The following is an 8,983-nucleotide window of genomic DNA, read 5'->3' as shown; positions in this document are numbered from 1 at the left end:
AAACCCGAACGCTCAGCATTTTACTCCCAGCGGCTGGAGAAGTTGATAATGTTAAATACCTGACATTTATTGACATATACTTAAGATGGAGGAGAAAGTTTGTTACTTGCTTCTATTTTTTCCTACATATGGAGGGAGGTTTATCAAACATGGTGTAAAGTGAAACTGCCTCAGTTGCCCCTAGCAACCAATCAGATTCCACCTTTCATTCCTCACAGACTCTTTAGAAAATGAAAGGTGGAATCTGATTGGTTGCTAGGGGCAACTGAGCCAGTTTCACTTTACACCATGTTTGATAAATCTCCCCCACGGTCTTGTATCCCACTTTGATTAAACATACTGATGTCAAACTTGCACACCTGTTGGCAATCAGATTGAGAATGAGGACCAAACATTACTAGAGATGAGAGCGACTCACGCAGGCTCCAGTCCAATTGTTCCTCTGTGGATAGAGGAAAGTTAATTTTCCCTGGACAACCTCTTTAAAAATATGTTCACAAATCAAGATTTCATGGCTGTCTTTCCGGACAGCCTTTAAAGAGATGTCCTACAATCATGATCATTATTTGTGGCCGTCATTAACAAAAGATGGCCATGACATCCTGATGTGTAAACATATTGTTAGGACTCGGGCCGGGCGTTCGGCTCGGCGTCCATAGCAGCCATATGTTTTTCACTAACTCTGCTCTGCTGTTCTGTGTTGTAGCAGAGGCCAGGGTTTCACTCCCCTGGCTGATCAGCATAGGTGTTGTGTGTGTTCACTAATTATTGACTGACAGCTGACTCACCAGTTAGATGTCTGTATCTGGGCAGGACCTGGAGCCTCAGCCCCAATCAAGTCTGGGGCTGGGACTCCAGGCTCCATAAGTATCAGCCCTGAGCTCTCATTCCTCACCTGCGATAGTACCTGGTTCACCCTAGAGTTACTTGACCTAGCCTTTAGTCTGTATTTGATTCCTGGTTACCTGACTTCTGCTATTAACCCTTTGACTACCCCTTTGGACACGATTTTGTACTGTGCTGCCCGTTTGGTATTTGACTTGGACTTCTGACTTCTCCTTATTGTGTTTTGTCTGTCTTGTATTGTTCTGTGTTTCACTCAGCCAGCCTAGGGACTGCCGTCCAGTTGTCCGTTTGCTATTTAAGAGCATCTGAGGCAAGAAGGTAGGGACAGCGGGGTGGGTGCCAGCTTCAGGGCTCACCTGTCCTTGTGTCTCCCTGTCCCAATTCTAACATTATCGCAGGTCCAATAATCCACGCCAGTGATCACGACAGCTCACCATGTCTGCTGAGCCGTCAGTAGCTGACCGTTTAGAAGAACTTGTGAACCGGATAAGCGGTATTGCAGGTGTGGTAACTCAACTGGCAGACCGAGTGGATTCCCTCACTCAGGCCACCACCCAGTCGACTGCGACACCTGCCGAAGTTGCAGTACCGGTTCAGACCACTAGACTTAAAATGCTCATGCCTGACCGTTTTGACGGTAATCCTGAGAAATTCAGAACATTTAAAGAATCATGTAACCTTTATTTCCGGTTTAATTCATTCTCTGGAGAAGCAGAGAGGGTGGCCATGATTGTGTCCCTTCTCCAAGGGCCTCCCCAGGATTGGGCCTTGTCATTACCAGTTGAAGCTCCAGAATGGAGTTTAGTCCAGTCCTTTTTTTCCTCCCTAGGACAGATCTATGATGACCCTAATCATGCTGCCCTGGCCGAGGCTCACTTGTTGTCCATCCAGCAAGGTAACCGCACCGCTGAGGACTACTCGGCTGAGTTTAGGCAGTGGAGTGTGGTGACTGGGTGGGCAGACGCACCTTTAAAAACCTTTTACCGTCAGGGATTGTCTGATAATATTAAAGATGCTATGGTCAGTCATCCCTCTCCTGACTCTCTAAATGACATGATGACCTTAGCCATCTCCATGACGACTTAGAGAGAGAAAGTGGGAGAAGCAAGGGGTGACATCTAGTGTTCCTTGTCAGGGTCACTTGGTTGGTAGCAAGGTAACCTCCCCTAGATTTGTTACAGTTCCTTCTCCTACCTCGTTATCAGAGGAACCTATGGTATTGGGGTCAACCTCTGCTGCCACCCGCAGGAAACATCGATTGGACAATTTGCTGTGTCTGTACTGCGGAAAACCTGGTCACTACGTCCGAGAGTGCCCGTCAAGGCCTAATCAACATCTGGGAAAACGGCAATGCCTGGGTGATGATCTGGAGAGTCACCCAGGCACACAGGTACCTCCAAAAATCTATGATAAGCTTTTACTGCCCGTTAAATTGTTTTCTGGTGATGTTATTTTTTCCTGTCAGGCCATGGTGGACTCAGGCGCAGCCCTGAGTCTTATTCGTATGTCTGTTGCTGTGTCCTTAGGGTTAAAGTTGATTCCGCTTTGTTACCCATTCTCTGTTTCAGGTGCCAACTCTGCCCCTTTAAGTGGGGGTAACATCAGGTTTCATACCCCAGAGATCTCCATGGGGGTTGGCTGTCTCCACCATGAACAAATTTCCTTTTTTGTTATGGACAAACTAGCCGCAGATGTAATTCTTGGGTTACCATGGTTACGACTCCACAATCCTGTCTTTAGTTGGAGAACCTCAGAATTGATCAAGTGGGGTAATTCTTGTGAGTCGCATTTGACTCAAATTTATCCGTCCTTGTGTTCAGCTTCTGATATGTTGGCTCTTCCTGAGTTCATTGAGGACTTTTGTGATGTTTTTGATGAGGCGGTTGCTGACGCCTTGCCTCCTCACCGTCCGTATGATTGTGCCATGGATCTTGTGTCCGGGGCCAGGTTTCCTAAGGGTCGGATTTTTAACCTGTCTCCCCCAGAACGAGAGTCGATGCGGCAATACATACAGGATAGTTTGAGGAAGGGTCACATCCGCCCATCAGTGTCTCCTATGGGTGCTGGCTTCTTCTTTGTGGAGAAGAAGGATGGCGGGTTACGTCCTTGTATAGATTACAGAGAACTTAATAAAATAACCGTTAAGGACCAGCATCCCCTTCCCCTAATCCCGGATCTTTTAAACCAAGTTGTAGGTGCCCGTTGGTTCTCCAAAATTGACCTTCGGGGGGCATATAACTTGATTCGGATCCGGGAAGGCGATGAATGGAAAACAGCTTTTAACACTCCCGAGGGTCACTTTGAATATCTGGTGATGCCCTTTGGGCTCAGTAATGCTCCTGCTGTGTTCCAAAGGTTCGTAAATGACATATTTCGTGATCTGTTTGGTCAATTCGTCGTGATATACCTGAATGACATCCTGTTTACTCACCAGACTGGCCGTCCCACCAGAGACATGTACGTGAGGTGTTATCCAGGCTTAGGAAAAATTCTTTGTGTGCTAAGTTCTCCAAATGTCTTTTTGGAGTAAAAGAGGTTGGGTTCCTTGGGTACATTCTTACCCCTTATTCAGTACAAATGGATCCAAAAAAGGTGTCCGCAGTACGGGAGTGGGCAAAACCTACTACCTTGAAAGAGGTCCAAAGGTTTCTAGGCTTCGCAAATTTCTATAGAAAATTTATTCGCAATTTCTCATTAGTTGTCAAACCATTGACTGAACTTACGAAAAAAGGGGCGGACCCAACCTCTTGGTCTAATGAGGCCGAACAGGCGTTTACTCAGTTGAAAAAGAGTTTTTCTACTGCCCCCGTCTTGGTTCATCCTGATTTAGAGCTTCCATTCATGGTTGTGGTTGATGCCTCAGAGTCCGGTGTAGGAGCGGTACTCTCTCAGGGCAGGGAACCTTATACCAATTTGAGACCTGTGGCTTACTTCTCCAGGAGATTCTCCACTTCCGAGGCTAATTACGACATTGGTAATCGGAAACTTTTGGCCATCAAATGGGCCTTCGAGGAATGGAGGCATTTCCTGGAGGGAGCTAGACACCAGGTTACAGTTTTGACAGATCATAAGAACCTGTTATACCTGGATAAAGCTAAAAGGTTAAATCCGCGTCAAGCCCGTTGGGCATTGTTTTTTACCCGTTTCAATTTTTTTGTTACGTACCGTCCGGGATCCAAGAATATTAAGGCAGACGCCTTATCCAGGAGCTTTGGTGTTGATAATATGCCTGAGGTAGAGCCTGAAAACATCCTACCCCCAGGCATTGTGTTGGCCAGTATGTCCGTTAACTTAAAAAACGAAATTTTGAGATCTCAAAATAACGCGCCAGCTGATGTACCTCCTGATAAGCTGTTCGTTCCTGTAAACCTTAGATTAGCAGTGTTGAAAGAGGTTCATGCGTCCACACTGGCTGGTCATCCTGGCATAGCTGGGACAGGTTATCTGTTGTCTCGTTCATGCTGGTGGCCTTCATGGCAGAGAGACGTAAGGGAATACGTAAAGTCCTGTGAGACATGTGCACGAGCCAAAACCCCACGGTCTTTCCTGAAGGTCTGCTGCAGCCCCTTCCATTGCCTTGTCGTCCATGGTCCCATCTTTCGATGGACTTTGTCACGGACCTTCCTCCATCACGGGGAAAGACCGTAATCTGGGTGGTAGTAGACCGATTTAGCAAAATGTGTCACCTGATAGCCTTGAAAAAACTTCCCACCGCCAAATCCCTGGCAAAACTGTTTGTACGTCACATCCTCCGTCTGCACGGAATCCCTACCAATATTGTTTCAGACCGAGGGGTGCAATTTGTATCAAAATTCTGGAGGGCATTTTGTGAGTTGTTGAATATATCATTGTCATTTTCTTCTGCATTCCATCCAGAAACCAATGGACAAACAGAACGTACTAATCAGTCTCTTGAACAGTACTTAAGGTGTTACATATCTAATAATCAAAATGCATGGTTTGAGTATTTACCTATGGCAGAATTTGCTTTGAACAACCACGTTGATACATCCACACAACTAACCCCCTTCTATTGTAACTATGGTTATCATCCCCGGTTTTCAGCAGTTCCTAATCAAGAGTTTCAATTCACTTCAGTCAAAGAACTTACACAAAAACTGTGCACAGTTTGGGCGGAGAGTCTTTCGACTCTAACCGTATCCCAACAGAAACATATCCAATATGCCAACCGTAGACGCCGTCCTGGTCCCCAGTATGTGGTGGGTGAGAAAGTATGGTTGTCCTCCAAGAACCTCCGACTTCGTGTGCCTTCAGCTAAATTTGCACCCCGGTATATTGGTCCATTCCCCATTGCTGAAATTATTAACCCTGTGTCATTTAAGTTACAGTTACCTCGATCATTAAAAATTCATCCTGTATTCCACAAGAGCCTCCTTAAGAAGTACACTCCTCCAGCAGTTGCTTGTCCTCCTCCCCTTCCAGTTGTAGTCCAAGGTGAATTGGAGTACGAGATTGAAAGGATTCTCGACTCAAGAAGAATTCGTAGGACCATACAGTATCTGGTACATTGGAAGGGGTATGGCCCGGAGGAGCGTACATGGGTAACATCACGAGATCTTCATGCCCCTGATTTAATAAAAAGTTTTCATCTTTCGTATCCTGAAAAGCCTGGAGGTCTTCGTGAGGGTCCGGAGGCCCCTCCTCAGGGGGGGGGGGGGGTTCTGTTAGGACTCGGGCCGGGCGTTCGGCTCGGCGTCCATAGCAGCCATATGTTTTTCACTAACTCTGCTCTGCTGTTCTGTGTTGTAGCAGAGGCCAGGGTTTCACTCCCCTGGCTGATCAGCATAGGTGTTGTGTGTGTTCACTAATTATTGACTGACAGCTGACTCACCAGTTAGATGTCTGTATCTGGGCAGGACCTGGAGCCTCAGCCCCAATCAAGTCTGGGGCTGGGACTCCAGGCTCCATAAGTATCAGCCCTGAGCTCTCATTCCTCACCTGCGATAGTACCTGGTTTACCCTAGAGTTACTTGACCTAGCCTTTAGTCTGTATTTGATTCCTGGTTACCTGACTTCTGCTATTAACCCTTTGACTACCCCTTTGGACACGATTTTGTACTGTGCTGCCCGTTTGGTATTTGACTTGGACTTCTGACTTCTCCTTATTGTGTTTTGTCTGTCTTGTATTGTTCTGTGTTTCACTCAGCCAGCCTAGGGACTGCCGTCCAGTTGTCCGTTTGCTATTTTAGAGCATCTGAGGCAAGAAGGTAGGGACAGCGGGGTGGGTGCCAGCTTCAGGGCTCACCTGTCCTTGTGTCTCCCTGTCCCAATTCTAACACATATGATGAACTGTGTTGCTTTACCATTAGAAAACTTGAGAATACTAAACTAGACTATAACTAGACAAGTCTATTTATTCCAGAAAAAGAAATAAAAATATAATCAGACAAAAACTACTTCTTGTTGTTGATGGGAGGGATGGGTGGATGGGGTTTATACATTTTAATGTGCATGTGCATGTGAGAAATAATCTGTTCTGAAAAATGAAACATAAAAGGCAGATGACTTTGAAATAATAGTTTTAATAGAACCACTTGAACTAAACAGATATCAATGCACTGCTATTAAATACATGTAGCAATGTAATTTAAAATTGTTTCTAATTTTCTAAAACAACAAATATTAAAACAGGATACTGATAAATAGTTAAAGTGTAACTATTTTTTAAACAAACTTTTGACATGTTATAGCAACATGTCAGAAGTTTGTATTGGTGAGGCATGGCCGTTTCTAGAGGCGGGCGGGCCGGGCGACCGCACAGGGCGGCGACAGCTTAAGGGCACCCCGCAGCCGCCCACCCCATCGATCATCCGCCCCGAGCGCCCCATCACCTGCCTTGCCCGCCCACAGCTCTGCCGCAGCTCCCCCAGACCACGCTGAGCACCTCTCAGGCCACTGCTGCCCCTCACACATCTCCGTCCAGCAGCCACAGTGACGTCATATTACTGCACCCTGCTGGAGGGAGAGGATGTGTGCGGCGGCGGCCTTTTTGCTTCTCGCAGGCTGGAGCAGAAGAGGAGACAGGGACCCGCTGTATGGATGAAGGTGAGTATAATGGTTTTTGTTTCGTTTGTGTGTGTGTTTTGGAGGGGGGGGGAACAGAGCACAGGGGGGAGCAGAGGGGGGATTATCAATACGGGGGGAAGCACAGGGGGATTATCAATATGGGGGGGCACAGGGGGGATTATCAATACTGGGGGAGCACAGGGGGATTATTAATACGGGGGGAGCACAGGGGGATTATCAATATGGGGGGGCACAGGGGGGATTATCAATACGGGGGTGAGTACAGGGGGATTATCAATACGGGGGGAGCACAGGGGGGATTATCAATATGGGAAGAGCACAGGGGGGATTATCAATATGGGTGGCACAGGGGGGATTATTAATATGGGGAGAGCACAGGGGGATTATTAATATGGGGGGAACAGGGGGGATTATTAATATGGGGAGAGCACAAGGGGTATTATCAATACGGGGGAGCACAGGGGGGATTATCAATATGGGGGGCACAGGGGGATCAATATGGGAAGAGCACAGGGGGGATTATTAATATGGGAAGAGAACAGGGGGGGGTTATTAATATGGGGGGATTATAAATATGGGGGGAGCACAGGGGGGATTATTAATTTGGGTGGCAGAGCACAGGGGGGATTGTTACTATGGGGGGCAGAGCACAGGGGGGATTATTAATATGGGGGAGCACAGGGGGGGATTGTTACTATGGGGGGCAGAGCACAGGGGGGATTATTAATATGGGGGGAGCACAGGGGGGATTATTAAAAGGGAGGCAGAGCATAGGGGGATTATTAATATGGGGGGAGCACAGGGGGGATTATCAATACTGGGGGAGCACAGGGGGATTATTAATACGGGGGGAGCACAGGGGGATTATCAATATGGGGGGGCACAGGGGGGATTATCAATACGGGGGTGAGTACAGGGGGATTATCAATACGGGGGGAGCACAGGGGGGATTATCAATATGGGAAGAGCACAGGGGGGATTATCAATATGGGTGGCACAGGGGGGATTATTAATATGGGGAGAGCACAGGGGGATTATTAATATGGGGGGAACAGGGGGGATTATTAATATGGGGAGAGCACAAGGGGTATTATCAATACGGGGGAGCACAGGGGGGATTATCAATATGGGGGGCACAGGGGGATCAATATGGGAAGAGCACAGGGGGGATTATTAATATGGGAAGAGAACAGGGGGGGGGTTATTAATATGGGGGGATTATAAATATGGGGGGAGCACAGGGGGGATTATTAATTTGGGTGGCAGAGCACAGGGGGGATTGTTACTATGGGGGGCAGAGCACAGGGGGGATTATTAATATGGGGGAGCACAGGGGGGGATTGTTACTATGGGGGGCAGAGCACAGGGGGGATTATTAATATGGGGGGAGCACAGGGGGGATTATTAAAAGGGAGGCAGAGCATAGGGGGATTATTAATATGGGGGGAGCACAGGGGGGATTATTAATATGGGGGATCACAGGGGGATTATTAATATGGGGAGAGCATAGGGGGCATTATTAAAATGGGGCAGAGCACAGGGGGATTATTAATATAGGGGGAGCACAGGGGGGATTATTAATATGGGGGGATCACAGGGGGATTATTAATATGGGGGGCAGAGCACAGGGGGGATTGTTACTATGGGGGGGCAGAGCACAGGGGGGATTGTTACTATGGGGGCAGAGCACAAGGGAGATTATTACTATGAGGACAGAGCACAGGGGGGATTATTACTATGGGGGACAGAGCACAGGGGGGATTATTAATATTGAGGGAGCACAGGAGGGATTATTAATATGGGGACTACACAAGGGGGGTTATTAATATGGGGCGGAGCACGGGGGGATTATTAATATGGGGGGGAGCACAGAGGGATGCCATAATACACACACTGCTTCTTCCTAGTAACAAGGGGGGGGGGGAGCTTTTAGCAAGTTTCGCCCTGTAGTTCAAATGACCTAAAAACGGCCCTGTGGTGAGGGTCCGGGTGCTAGGACCCTCACTGATCAGTAGAACAAAGGGGCTGAAGACGTCAACCCCTTCTTCTCTGCTATAAACTGCTAATACATCAGTCTAAGGAATTATAA

This window comes from Dendropsophus ebraccatus, chromosome 11 (assembly GCF_027789765.1).
Source record: "Dendropsophus ebraccatus isolate aDenEbr1 chromosome 11, aDenEbr1.pat, whole genome shotgun sequence".
NCBI lineage: Eukaryota > Metazoa > Chordata > Amphibia > Anura > Hylidae > Dendropsophus > Dendropsophus ebraccatus.
The sequence above is the reverse complement of the archived record's forward strand: the minus strand, read 5'-3'. Positions refer to the sequence as shown.